The sequence below is a fragment of the Rhinolophus sinicus genome, linkage group LG04, assembly GCF_036562045.2.
Source record: "Rhinolophus sinicus isolate RSC01 linkage group LG04, ASM3656204v1, whole genome shotgun sequence".
NCBI lineage: Eukaryota > Metazoa > Chordata > Mammalia > Chiroptera > Rhinolophidae > Rhinolophus > Rhinolophus sinicus.
The window spans coordinates 164,689,825-164,704,397 of record NC_133754.1 but is presented as its reverse complement, the minus strand read 5'-3'; the positions used below and the strand labels follow the sequence as shown (position 1 = coordinate 164,704,397).

Genomic DNA, 14,573 nt, shown 5'->3' with positions numbered 1-14,573 from the left:
ACCCTATGGCTTCTCTGTGTATGAAGGGGCACACACCCCAGATGTGTAGGACTCAGAATTTTCAGGAGAAGCAAGGCATTCCTGCCCTTTGAAGCTACCCTGTTGTTTTCCAGCTGTGTGCTAAGTATGTTTGCTGAATGAATGCAAGAGCCCTAATCCAGGGAAAGTCACACAAAAAGCTGTCATTTCAGCCACTGCCACACACTTGCAGCTTCTTTCTGGGTTAGTCTGGGATTGAAAATGTGTTGTTCACTCAGTTATAAACGTATCCAACAAACACCAAGTTGAACAAACCTTAATCAGTGCATTCTGTCCCTAATGTCAATGAGCCAACAACCCAACTATCTCCTACAAGGGGTGGTCACTGTAGAATTCTGTCATGGAACCTCCAACGATGAGAACTTCTTGGTTTTCCTCATGGCCTATCCCACTCATCCCTTAGAGCTTGAAGCTCTCCTATTCTCAAAGGTCTGTGGGATAGGGGTGGGGGAACTGATCTTGAGCTTTAAGCTTTTAAATCCCTCTAAAGTGAGGCACAAAATCTCAACTCTGCTCGTTTCTGTGTGATCCCAGAACAATTTTCTTGAGTCTCAGTTTCCCCCTATGCAAAAGGGAAATATTAATAGTACCCACCTCATAGGTTTCAGGTAAGGACAGAACGAGTAATGGATGGGAGGGTGTACTGTAAAAGGTGCTACACTCGTCAGTTATTAATACTAGGCGGGAAAAAACACCCTGAAAACAAACACCTTGAATCAGGGACCATTTGTAGAAATTGCGTTTTATTGATCGGATGATCTCCACAAGTCACAGGAACTCTCTGCGCCTCAGTTTCCTCTTTCGTAAATGGGAGGCGACTTTGCCTTGTTCGAAGGGTTGTGAGAATTAATGCAGGGACGCGCCCAGCTGCCTGTCAAGCAAACCAATGGCGCTCAATGGCGCTCAGTAAGTGGTCTCCCCCCCTCCTCCCCCGAATCATTCCTGGGTTTAATTTCTCCATTGAGGATTCAGTGACAAACATTTTCCCTGTCTGCTCGGTGCCCCCCGCCCCCAATCTCCATCGCCTCATGCTTGGCCCCTGCCACAACCACAGCTCAATGAAATGCAGACTTGGAGAAATTTGGGGAGGATTGACCAAGCTGCTCCAGCCCGCGCACGCGCGCCTTGGCTGTCGACCGGAGCAGCGCCTGCTAGTTACCTTTCACCTAGTTCTCCCGGCCCGCAGCGCGGGGTAACTCGAGGGCAGACATGGAACCTTGCGCGCCTGCGCATAGCTCGTTCCCCTTCGCGGTGGACAGTTGAGAGGGTTTGTTTTCTGGTGGTTTCCGTTTCTCTCTTAAATAAAGGGTGTGGGCTTTGCGGATGTGCCCTAATTTCTGGCGCTGGCGGGACAGGGCACAATCTCAGGCCCAACAGGCGACCTGGCTTCCTGAGCCGTCACCCCCACACGTTCTCCAGCCCCAGACACCTCATTACTTCTCATTCCGCCTTCCCCCATCTGTTGTCTTTACATTGCTTGCTTGCCCCTTCACGCATGGCAGACCCCTATTCAGTTCTGTCATCTCCTCACATCTCCTTTTCCCCAAAAAGACAGTTAAGGGAAGGAGCCTCTGGCTTCCGAACAGAGCACACGCCCGCAGAAAAGCCACGTGGGCGCAAAGTTAATGCTCCCATTTCTGCCAGGGAGGGGCCCCAACCTAACGATTGGGTTTGAAGTGAAAAGGAGCACATTCTCTGTTTTTCTCTTCCCAAATGGCTACGTTGAAGATAGCCGAGGCTTCAGGGCGCCTTGGGGTTACTGCCGGGCACGGGGCGGGGCCAGCGCTGGGGTAGGGCAAGGCTTCCTTGCCCTCAGAAACCACATTTACAGAAATTCTTTTAATCCTCTGGCTAGGTTTTGAGTTCCCAACCACACAACCCCCAGTGACGGTTTTCAGGTGTCCTTGTTATCTCTTCTGCTCCAGTGGTCGTCCCTCTCCGGACATCCGACCAATTTAGGGGCAGGGAACACGGTCTAGGATGAAGAATAAGAACTAGATGTGTGCAAAATGTGCCTCTTGTTCCTCTGATCTGTCCACCCCTCTCTTCCTACCTCTGATTCCTGCAGTCCACTAACAACCCAAACGAATGAAGGCTGACCTGGGTTCCTCTGGGCTCTGCTACCTACTGGATTGATTTGGGATAAATCCTTTTCTCTCTCTAGGGTCAGCATCTTCACCTGTAAAATGTAGAGCTTAATATGGATGGTACCCCAGGCCCTTCAGCATTAATGTTAGGTGACGAATCCTAAGATTTTCAATTCCATAATGTCATGTCTCCTGCATTTCAGACAGGCCCAGCAAGGAATGCTGTTAAAGAGAATTACCATCAAAGTTGCAAGTTTGTTCCATGATTGGACATTTTGAGGTTTTCTAGGTTTCTTTGAAAGGTTGCATAACTGTCTCAAGACAGTAACATTTAAGGTTAGGTATGTAGGTCATTTTCCCGAAGTACGACGTGAGGGCACCCAACCCGAATTGTATTTCTTTGACTCTGCCATTGCCCCAACCAAGTATATAATGCAGCCAATGGGTGCAGATTCATTCTTAATAAAAGAAAATTTGTGACTAGTGGGGGATAGTGTTCCAGTGCTTTCATTTTATTAAGAGACTTTTAAAACTCATGAGCAAATAAAAAGTATCACGTGAAAAAAATATGTGAAGGCTGATATAGAGAAAGCATTTAGAACCATGTTAGTTTGATAAATCCTAAATGAGTCTATATGTTTTAACAGAGATTATAAGTATACATTCCTGCACTTAGTTAAAAAAAATCTAACATACTTTTATTAGGGGAATGGAAATATGATTCCAGTAAATATGGAGCTTCTTTACATTTCTACCTTATGTAATTCTTATGATAATGCTGTGAGTTAAGAGAGTACAAAATTATAATTTCTGTTTTGCAGAGGAAGAAATTGTGGCTAAAAGAGTTTGAAGCTCTGGCCCAAGGTCACTAGATAGCTATATAAAACCAAATCCACAGTTTCTAAGGCCAAAACTTCTGCTTGAAGAGAGCGCCTTCCAATAATGGGTTTGTGCGTATGTACAGACATGTGCAGGCTCATGTGGGGAAAACAGGGAAGAGGAGAGATCATATTTGTCTGGAGGTGGGGGAGAGGATGGACATTTATAATTAATATTAATACAGCTAATATTTATTGAACTTTACAATGTTCCAGGTACTGGGTTAGCATCTTGCATTAATTCATTTAATTTTTCTAATGATCTATAAGATAATAATAACATCACCTCTTTTAGAGCATCCAAGGAAACTGGGGTCTAAAAAAGAGGTGAGTTGTCCAAGTTTCACAGGAAGTAGTGAAGCAGGAATTCCTGGGACTGACTCCAGAGTTCAAGGAGTACTTTTGTTTTAGAGGTTTCCATTGGCTGGAAACCCAGGATGAATCAGCAATGAAATGTGGGTTCAAGGAGCCAAAGTGATCTCAGGTTGTGTGACTAGAAATCCAGGGTAAAGAATAAAATGAAGGGTCCTGCTCTCCTGTGCGCTGTTCAGATCCCACCTGGAAGGCTGGGCTAAGGGCTGGGCCCCATGTATGAAGACATGGACACTTACCATAAGATGGCAGCCAGGGGCACAGCTGAGGGTTGGCCAAGATGAAGGGCCCAAAGGAGGAGCTGCATTTAGCTCCTGATCTCTCCCATCACCTTGGGACACTTTAGATTCTCAAAGCCAAGCACAATGGATTAGGCACTGGGGTGCAGAGAAAATAGTGAGGGATTCTGAGGCAGATGCACATGGTCTTAACTCTGTTCATCCCTTCCCAGCTAGATGATTTGGGGTATATTCCTTAACTTTTCTGAGCTGCAGTTTTCCCAGTTATAAAATGGGGAAAATCACACCTACCTTGCAGCATTGCTGTGAGAACTAATTGAAATAATGTACATTTAGTAACCATCCTCTCCCTGTTTCCCACCCCTCAAACAAAGAGAACAGGGATGAGTTTAATCTTGGGCCAAAAATGTAATGAACGATAATTAAAAAGGATAATTTCAAATTTTCACCAAGGTCTTTGTGTGCCTGAAACGGTGACCTTTAAGGGTTTACCCATCCTTTTTTTTTTTTTTTTTTTTTTTTTAGTAGGTGGGCTGGAGAGAGCTTAAATGGATTTGTCTGCATAATGGAACCAGGAGAATCTGGAGTCTCAGGCAATCTGGGGGTGAAGGCTTGAAGAGACATAGTAGGAAAAGGGGTGAGAGTGGGGAGTGAAGGAACCTGGCAGGAGGCTAGATCCTAAGATGTGGACATGGTCAGAAGCCTAGGAAAGAACAGGAATGATTGATGCTGAACTTAAAATGGATTGGGTTATTGCAACGTCAACCATTTCTTTCTCAAAAGGCTCGGGAACGCTTGCTATGCACGTGAACACTGATAAATGTTGTGTGGATATTGAGTTAAACATTTGTGGAACACAATGTGCAGAACAACAAAACAGAATAATTCTGAAGAAGCTGGTGCTTAGAGCCTGACCTCATCAAGAAATGTAAAGTACACTTGGGAATTCAACGAATTCTTGGGGAGATGATTAGGTTTTTTTTCTTCAAAATCCATGGAAAGGGAGATGAAACCACTTATCTGCACCTGAAGGGGCAGGATAATTCCAGCCAAAATCTGAATTTCAGATGTAAATATCCTAATGCGGAGCAGATACTTTTAAAAGTAGGTAATTTTAAAAATTCAGTTTATCTAATCCTTATATAGCTTTTCTGTGTGCTAGGAACTGATCTAAACGCTTTACCTATATAGCACTTTTAATCCTCGTTACCATTCCATGTGTACTATTATTACCATGCTTGAAGATGCGTACACTAAGCCACAGAGAAGATAAGTAATTTGACCAAGGTACCACAGCTAGCGAGTGATGCTGCCTGGATTCAAAAACAGGCAAATCTGTACACTAGCTGGGAACTATTATGGTCTACCTAGCTGTAATTTGCATAGCTTTGCACTGCCAACCTGAGGCAAGGCAGCTCTCTTTTCAGTGTGTAGTCACAATTCTAAGCTACTTGACCACTGATGATAGAAGACGTTACCCCAGACCAGGAAGTTATCAGAGGGGGAGGCAGTGGAGGCTTTCTGCCCAAGAGGATGAAAACCTCTTGGTGTGGTTAAGGCAGCCCCTTCTCCAGGCTGTTTGTTCCTCATGTTGGAAATTCTCTCAAGGAGATAGTCATTTGCAATAAGCGATTGCTCTCCTAACTGGTGGCTGAGGTATCTAGATGGAGATAGAGTAGGTGGGCCTTTTGAGGGATGGGATACATAGGATGGCTGGAGGGCAGCCCAGAGGTTCCAGGGGGGCATGTGAGAGGGTGTTGCAGAAAGTGTGAGCTGCAGGGGAAAAGGGAGGCACCAATGTCACAGGGTCCTCAGAAGCCCAGGGAAGCTGTAGCTTAGTTTCTGGTAGGACTGCACTGTCCTGCCTCACTCCTAGTCCCCACCCTCATTCCAGGTCCTCCAAACAACCTCAAGTGGACTCTTAAGGCCTTTGAGAGATGTCAAAGCCCATGGAGTTGCCTGGAGGTAAAAACACTATTGAAACCTAGGGTATGCTTGGCAAAGATGCCACCCCCCCAAAAAAAAAGTACTTTGTGGGAACTATAGCCATAGATTGATATTTGTTGAGGAGCCGAAGAAAGGTAGTGTGGTAAGATGCACCTGGGTGTGGATAAATCTCAGTTTTCTCAAGTACAAAATGTGGATAATGATACTGAGCTCACAGGATTATTTGTAAGATAAAATGAGATGATGCAGTTGAGCCTACTTTGAAACTACAAATACATTCCATAAATGTTATTTCTATTGCTGAGAAAAGTGGTGTTGGGGACATTGTTCATAATTAGTCAACTCAATTTCTAGCGATTTTGGTAGTGAAGCTACAACATCAGCCCTACAGAGAAATCAGTAGCCCCTCATCAGAACAGAAAAGAACACTTGGATTTGCTGTTAGTTTGCATCAGCTGGTTCACTATTATACACATATTCCATCATTTGTTACACTGAGTCGTTCCACTGTGCTACCAGCCAACAAGAGAGATGAGGTGAGCCAGCTGGCCACTGGAGAAAGTGCTTTCTCATCTATTCAAGTGCCTTCCTCATCCATCAAAGGGTTTACCTGTGATTGGATGCTTTTTCATTTGTTCCCTGTGTTCTTCCTTCGGCAAGTCTCTGTCCTTCAGTCAAACCGTCAATAATGTCCCAGATATAGACTGCCATCTTCTCTCCAGTTCTTTTCCACCCATTCCATAACTTTTCTTTAAATACTGATGCCTTTTCCCTCTCACATTCTGGCATCCCCTCGCTCCCAAATAAAGATATTTAATAGCTACTCTGCTCTATAACAAGAAATCAATATACTAAAGGAAAATATAGATTTTGGGGGTGGAACAAAAAGGTTCTAGGAAGCAGAACATCTGTCACCTTCAGAAGCTGTGCCAACGCTTCTCATAAGTGAGACAACAAGCGTTTGTTGGCATTTTCCCTTGACTTCTTTCACTTCATAAACATTTAAGGTAAGGAGCTCTGACGATTTGTTTTGTATTCATTTGCTAGATTCAGAGTTACCACATACATTTGTGAGAATGCAGCATCATCTGAAGGCAAATTAATTGTAATTAGTGTGTAAAGTATGTGAGCCTGGGGAACAGGGAATTTTTTTTTTTTTTTTGAAATTTAAAGTTATATAAAATCTATGAACTGATAAACATCCAAAGCAGTTAACATGGGTTATTTTATTCTTCATCTTAGTGACCACCTGAACCGACTACTGCTTTAAATCCCACCTCATTTTACTCTTCCATCCATAACCAGATTTAATAATAGCTATAGTTATTGAATATTTATTTTCTTCAGAGCCCTGGGCTTATCATCCTAGTCTCATTTAACCCTCATGATATTACCCAATAAAGTACTATTTATCTCAACTTTGAAGAAAGAGGAAGGGAAAGCAAGGGCATGTTAGGTAATTTATCCAACATCACCATTTTAATAAGTTAGCAGTGGGGCCAGGCGGACTAAGCTTGTCTGGCTCCGGTGCTCATTTACACAGTGTTTAGAATCCCTTCCCTTGCTGCTGACACAGTACCTTCAATCCTCCCACCCCCCACCCCATATCTGGCTTCTGTGCTCCTCATTCCAATAAACTACTTTTGTAATATTACCTTCCTCTTGAATAAAACCAATTGTTGTAATTATACCATCAGTCACATTAAAGGGCCTACCTACTGTGTGCCTGCTCCAGGGCTAGACTCTCACACAGTTGAGTTCAGGTTCAGTGAACCTCACACTCTTATCCAGTCTTCATTATCATCATGTGTCAGGAAATCAGGAAACAAAAATGGAAAAAAAAAATGGACAGGGAAGCAAAATCCTGGAACTCCTTAGGTGCAAAATTAAAATAGCCACTTTCTGTTTACTTCAAAGTTACTGTGAGGATTACATTCGATGATGAATATAATAGTGCTTTGAAAACTGGCCAGATCTCTACACAGTATCCTTGTAAGCTATGTTACTACCCAGCTGTGTGACCTTGGCAAGTGAACATCTCTGAAGCTCAGCTTCAACACCTCCAATGAGAACGTAGTTCCTGCCACTCCGGGGTATTGTAAGGATTAAGTGTTGCTTAGTCCACGGTACAGGCCGGTTAAATCTGTATTTCATTGACTCTGTTAAAGTGTGTTTTCATGGCCATGTTCTTTCCCAGTTTCTGTGTCGCTTTCTTCTCTGTCTCGTTCCTTGCTGCCAGTCTCTTCCATTCACCTCCCTTCAGCTCTCTGGCCTGTCTCTGCCTTTGCTTCCAGGGAGCTCGCTGGCTCACAGGAGCCCAAGAAGCGCTCTGCCAGAACACGCTCTCCTCTGGTCCCTGTCCTGTGCTAGAAGCCTGCCCAGCTTCTATTCTTTCTCTCCTCTGAGGCCTTCTAGCCCAGTTCTGGGGGTCGTGTTAAAATGTAGATTCTGATTCAGGAGACGTGTGTTTGGGGGGTCGGGTGAGGGGGTGGGGGCTGAATTGGCATTTCTAACAGGCTGCCAGGTGATGTAGCAACTGCTGGCCCCATAGCACACTTTGCAACTTGCTACCCCAGAAATCACCTGACCAGTATGGCTCTGATCCTGGAGTCCTCACGGCAGCTTCCTGGGCCTTTGCTGCTGAGCTTCCATAGGCTCTGAGCCCCCAGCCCCTATGACAGAGGCTCCTGCATCCATTTCCTCCTTTCTCCATGGGGATGGAACCTCCCCTGCCCATCTTTAGCTGGGTGCCTGACCCCCTGAAATAAAGACAACATGTCCTAGTTTCCCTTTCAGCTATGTATGGCACGAGAAGTGAGCAGACGTGGTTCGTACTGCTTTCGGGAAACATCCTTAACGGGAGCGGTGCCCTTTTCTCCTTTCCTCCTTCATGTTGGTTGCAGTGTCAGCATGGTGGCTCAAGCTCAACAACCCTCCTAGGCCACGAGGCAGGCGTGGCGTGCAGAGCACGGGCAGAGCAACAGCGTCGACTAAGCCTGGATTCCTGACATCGTGGAGAACTGACCATCTCCAGACTTCTTCCACATGACAAGGCAATGCAAGACTTGCTTGGTTAAGCCACTGATATTTGGGTTCTCCATTTCTCACAGTTTAATCCTAACGACTAGGTCCTGCTCACCACTAAACTGCCCCCTATGCCGGTATCAAGGGGTGGCAGCTTCTGTGCTCCACCCCAGCGTCTGGGATACGTGATAGTTTCAGCCCTCCTTCAGGCTCTATATGACTCATTTATCCAGCCCAGAGGTCGTCACAATTTCTGTTTTCCGTCCAATTCTTTTCCCCACCCAGACACTGTGTCAGTAGTCCTCTAGAAATCACTGAGTGGCCTTGTTTGAAACACAGACTACTGGGCTTAGGCCTGGAGGTTCTAGTACTGGGCCTGGGAGGGGCCCCAGGAATCTGCATTTTAATATATATCGTCAGTGATTTTGATGCAGGTGGTTTGTAGATCAAATAGTGGGAAACACTGCCCGAGTTTTGTTTTGTTTTATTTTGCTAATTTATAAAATTATGAAATATTCAATCACATAGAAAAAACAAAATGAATAATATAACAAATACCTTAGTGCCTACCACCTAGCTTTGTCAAATTTTACTTATTTTAACGGTTGTAAAGTATTCCACACTTTATGAATAACCCAAAATTTATCTATTCTTTTGTTGATGGACATTTAGGATTTTTCCCCAAATTTTGGCTGTTACAAATAATTCTGGAATGAACATTCTTGGATTATAGCTCCTGGCGCACATTGGGGGAAATGAAAAATGTTCTCTACATAAAGTTTACCACCTTCATCACAATTATACAGGGAACTTGACATATGTGGTTCCACCTTGAAATCTTAAAACAACACCAAGAGGTGACTTGAAGGGCTGGAAACCTCCATGAAACCTTTTCAGACCCAGCTCTTCTTCCTTCAATTGTTCCGGTTACTTCTCATCATGTTCTGTCTTTGCACCACATATTCGTATGTCCCTCTAGGTTCACACTTAAAACAGCCGGTCTGGTAATATTGCTCGTTCCTACTTCAAGTCACATCCATTCGTCCTGTTTTCATTATTACCAGACCGTCAGTTCTGTTTGGGATGGCTATGTGCCCAAACAAACACATTACTCTGTTCTCCTATCTCCCACGCCGGTGGGTGGAGGGCAGAGGTTGGTGAGGGTGGGGAACTCTCATCAGTGAGGCTACATGGCTGCTGGGGAGTCTGTGGGGCAGTTTCTGAAAAGTCTTCCTGTTGCCTGTGTTGTTCCCTTCTTCCTCCTCCCTTTCTTTTTCTTCCTCCTCCTCTTTCTCCTTCTTTTTGCCTGAAACAAGGGGAAGAGCCTGGAGATAGAGCCCCCACATTGAACCATGAGATGGAGGCCACATGTGACTTTGGTGAAGCAAAAGGACCGGGGAACCTGAGTGTGTTTGCCCTATCTTTCTTTGACTCTTTTATGGACTGGGGCTCTCTCTTCTATTAGAATAGATTCTTAGAGTGTACTGGTCTGAGATAGGTGAATATTTTTGGGCTAATTAACTACAATTAGATCTTTAAAATGATAAATTCTGGGCAATTTGAGGTGATCCCAAATCCACATAATTGAATAATTCAGATTCTCTGCCACAAGAGCATTTAATTTTTACTTTAATCTGAGTGTTAAAAAAAATTGCTCCTGCCAAGAATGCAAATGAGTTCTGTGAAATGCAGATTTAAACATTGCCTTCATAAGCTTAGACGTCTGTGTAGTTAAGTTTTAAATAGTAACATAAACTAACATTTAAAGTAAGATCTAATACAATAATCACTTATTTCCGTCAAAATTAGGATTCATTTTTGAGTTGGAAATCCAAATGCTATGGAAAGAGGTTTCTTAGTTCCACTGAAATGTATCTAGAGAAACTATAACATTCCGAATATTGTGCATTAGTGTTCATTGACATTTCATTTGGACCCTATCAGCAACTTTCCGATAAGTGCACACTTATTTTTATGCTTGGCTTCAGTAATGCTGAGCTACCACACAGGAGCTTTAAAGAAATACTAATGAATGTGATTTTCCTGCACTTTGCAAATATAAAGTGCTACCAAAATGCACAAAACAGTAATGACACCATCTAGACGGAAACACGCTGTTCAGTGCAACCCTAGAAGAGGCACTGAAGTATTAGAAAACGGCCATCTAGCTATGTCCAGCCAAAGCTGAAAATCTGGATTGGTGTTTTAGAGGTACCATGAGATAATGGTTTTGGTTTTTCCTTTTTAATTGTTACTTTTTAGTGGTATTTTGGTGTCACTGCACCTCTAACCCAAGCAATAATTCATTTGAGAGATCAGGTTCATACTTATGTTAGTCATTCATTTAGAATGAACCATACGATTATAAATGAATTAACAGTTTACAATTGGTAATAGGTGATAGATGAGCTGTTATTTATGAAAATTTAAGAAAACATTAAAATTCCTCTTAAAAAAACAGAAACAGGCCTGATCCCCCTTCAAATAAGGCATCCTTTGCTTTCCCAGCAACACAGTTCATTCACTAATTCAACAAATATTTGGATGACGACGATAGGCCAGGTGTGGGGAAAGGAACCAGGGGGAGGTGTTGTGGGATTGAATGGCACAACACAAATGAAAATATCCCATACGCTCCTGGTTACTATTAAAGAGAAGCAGTGACAGAAGGGCCCCAGAGAAATAGAGGAGGCAGATTAGAATAAAGAGAAGATGGAAAGGATGTCATAGTCTGTTCTGATAAGGGCTTTGATATGGAAGGTGAGAATTTGGGGTTTGTTTCCTATAACAGTGGGCACACCACTGCAGTGCTTCAGGAAGGGAAGTGAGACCAGGGAGGTAATGCTCCATGGGATGGAGCATCTGGGATAATGGATCAAAGATGAACCTCTGCTACGTATGGCTTGAGAACACGTTTGCCCAGTGACCTGCCCTGATCAAGACGACTTTAAACTGACCATGGAGGGGGAGGGGAAAGATGTCTAAATAAACCTATTAAACAAGTTACCATGAGTAGGTATAGTATTGAGAGAAGGAAAATAAAAAGGCGTGGAAGTTGCCCAGTGAGTCACATGAGAAAATAATTGGGAAGGGAGTTGGAGACAATGCTTCGAGCTTCAGATAACCGTATGCCAATGAGCTGTGCATAGGAAACAAACAATGTGCACTTGAAATGATAGCAGAGGACAGTAAATACAGTCCCTTAAGGTTCATTGAGCTGTGGCAGTATGGGAATCAACCCGTTGCTAGTTCCTATGACATCAGATAAAAGTACTTCTGTGATGCTGAGTGTGAATCACCTAGCACGGAACCTAGCACAGGGTAATTATTTGGAATAGACAAAATAGTTATAAAGCCCTTGTAAATTCCTGATCTTCTCTTCACCCCTTCTTCCATCTCAGTAAATGCACCAGAATCTATCCAGTTTTACAAGCCAAGAAACACAGCTCTGCCCTATCTTTTCAAAGCAAACACCAAATCTTGTTGATTCCATCTCATGAAGATGGCACCTGTCCATTTCTCTGTCTCTCCACTTTACCATCATCTCTGCGTCGATTCCAATAGTTTGCTACCAGCAAGTCTCCTCAGTTCCACTCCTATCCATTTCTCACAATGCAGTCAGGGTCTTCGTTTTAAAATAAAGTCCATTCATGGCACCTCCTGTGTAAAACCCATCCACTGTTTCCCATCACGCAGGGTAAAGACCAATTAACATGGCGCCCACATGTTCTGGCTTCCGCCTGACTTTCCAGCCGCATCTCTGTCTTTGTCCACCAACTTTCAGCTCCTAAAATATGCCAGGCTCCTTCTTGCCTTAAGATCTCTGCAGGCCGTTACTCTGCTTGCCTAAAATGCTTTCCCTGTCATCTTTGCTTCTCTTTCAGATCTCAGTTTACCTGTTGATTTTCTCTGGGAAAGCCTTTCCTGACCACCTGTACTGAAGGAATTCTCCTAGTATACAGTTGTAGCATCTTCTGGTTCTCCTCATCACATTTTGTACCTAAGTTTTTTCTGTAAAATTACTTCTTCAATGGATCTCCCACTAGACTATAAACAACATACGGGCAGGGACTATGCCTATTTAGCAAAGACCTAGCAAAATGCAAAGCAAATGGTGAAATGCTCACTATATAATTGATAAATAAGCAAAGCATCTATAATATATATCTGATTTAAAGACTAGATTAATAAAACCCATTGTAGTGGAGGATGTTTGTTGACAGTGGCAGGGGCTGTGTACAGGTGTGGGGGCGGGGAGTGTATGGGAACTCGGCACTTTCAACTCAACTTTGCTGTGAACCTAAAACTGCTCTAAAAATATAGTCTATTAAAAAGTTTTTTTTTTTAGTCTTATGGAAAACACTGACAGGGAGAAAATTCTGAGATGTTCTAGATTACAATTACAGCAACTGGAGAGTGACAAAAAGAGACGGAACAGCCTGTGAACAGCTGTGGACCAACTCTGACAAAAGACTGCTCACATTCCTGTATATCTGTTGCATCTGCAGACAAATTTTCAGGTTGCTGCCTTGGCAGATTATTTTAGCCGGCCACCATCGAACTCCAGGAGCCTTTCCTCCTTGTTTACACACCAGCTTGAGGGACTCTGCTGTGGAATGTGCTGCAGACTCTGGTTTATCCCAGAACTAGCCCAGCTTCAGCTTCTCCCATCCCCTTTGTCTACAGCTAATGTAAATCCTTTCAGAACAGCTTACATTCCCCCTCCTCGCATTTGATGCATAAAAATGCTTGCAAAACTCAGGGCCTATGGACATGTTGTCTTTCCTACCCAGCCATGTTGCTGGTGGATTACACTCCATTCCCCAGACCTGTCTTTCTCCTTCTCCTCCTCCTCCTCCTCCTCCTCCTCCTCCTCCTCCTCCTCCTCCTCCTCCTCCCTCTTCCTCTTCTTCTTCCTTTTTTCCCTAGCAATGGCCTAATAAACCCTTTCTTTTAAAAAGACTTTCAGCTATGAAAGTTAAAATTTTTGTTCAACAACATCAAAAATATACAAAATTAGAGAGAATAGTATAATGGATCCCACGGACCCACCACCTTAGATCTTAATTTGAGTGTTTGGAGTGACTAGCGAAATCATTTCACAACAGACATAAGAATAAAATGATTTACATTTTTATATCCTGTGGAAATGATAAAGGATAATTCCTTTTTTAAAAAGCATACTATGAGCCTTCCCATTTTGGACTTTTCCTGAAGTATCAGTGTACTTTCATAGCTATCTGATTTCACTGGACAGCAAGGCCATGGCATTGGCCACTTCACTATGTCATCTGGACATCAGAATGCACTGGTCCCCTGGAGAGCATTTGAAATCAACATGAAAACCTTAATTCATTTCAATGACCCACTCATCTTTACATTTCAGCGTTTTCTGACAAAGCAAAGACAATTAGCCACTGTGAGTTATGACACACACACACACACACACACACACACACACACACACACACACACACACAAGCTTTGAAAACAAAATGACTAAAACATTTACCTTTCTCGCGCCCTGGCAACACTTACCATGTTTCCCTGAAAATGAGACTTAACCGGAAAATAAGCCCTAGCATGATTTTTCAGGATGACATCCCCTGAGCATAAGGCCTAATGCATCTTTTGGAGCAAAAGTTAATATAACACCTGGTCTTATCTTCGGGGAAACATGGTACATTCAGTTCCTTGCACATGTTGGGTGGCTTCTCACCCCCGGCCTTTGTACTTGCTGTACCTCCTCCAGATGGTGTCCCTGGCTTGATCTAGCAACTCCCACTTAGTCTTGAGAGCTCAATTCAAGGGACCCCTTCCCTGGGAGCCATTGCTGACCCTCCTGCTCTCCTCCATCCCGACATAGATGACCTTCTCTGTGTTCCAGTATTACCCTTTGCTAACCTGTGACCCTGTACTTGGTTTACTTTTACTGTCTTTCTAGTTGTAAGCTATGTGAGACTAGAACCATTGGCTGGTACAGAGAG

At 43.5% G+C, this 14,573-nt stretch overlaps 1 long non-coding RNA gene across 2 annotated transcripts in view; it reads left to right on the top strand.

Annotated features, from left to right (window-relative positions):
• Positions 1 to 13,073, top strand: part of LOC141571162 (uncharacterized) — a 123,033-nt gene extending 109,960 nt beyond the window's left edge. The window contains exon 3 of one of the 2 annotated variants that reach the window (XR_012495871.1): positions 12,935 to 13,073. This is a non-coding gene — a long non-coding RNA (uncharacterized LOC141571162). Of the gene's footprint in view, positions 1 to 8,465; positions 8,596 to 12,934 lie in introns of those variants that run through there. The other variant, XR_012495872.1, reaches the window with a different exon arrangement.
• The last annotated feature ends 1,500 nt before the right edge of the window (positions 13,074 to 14,573 follow it).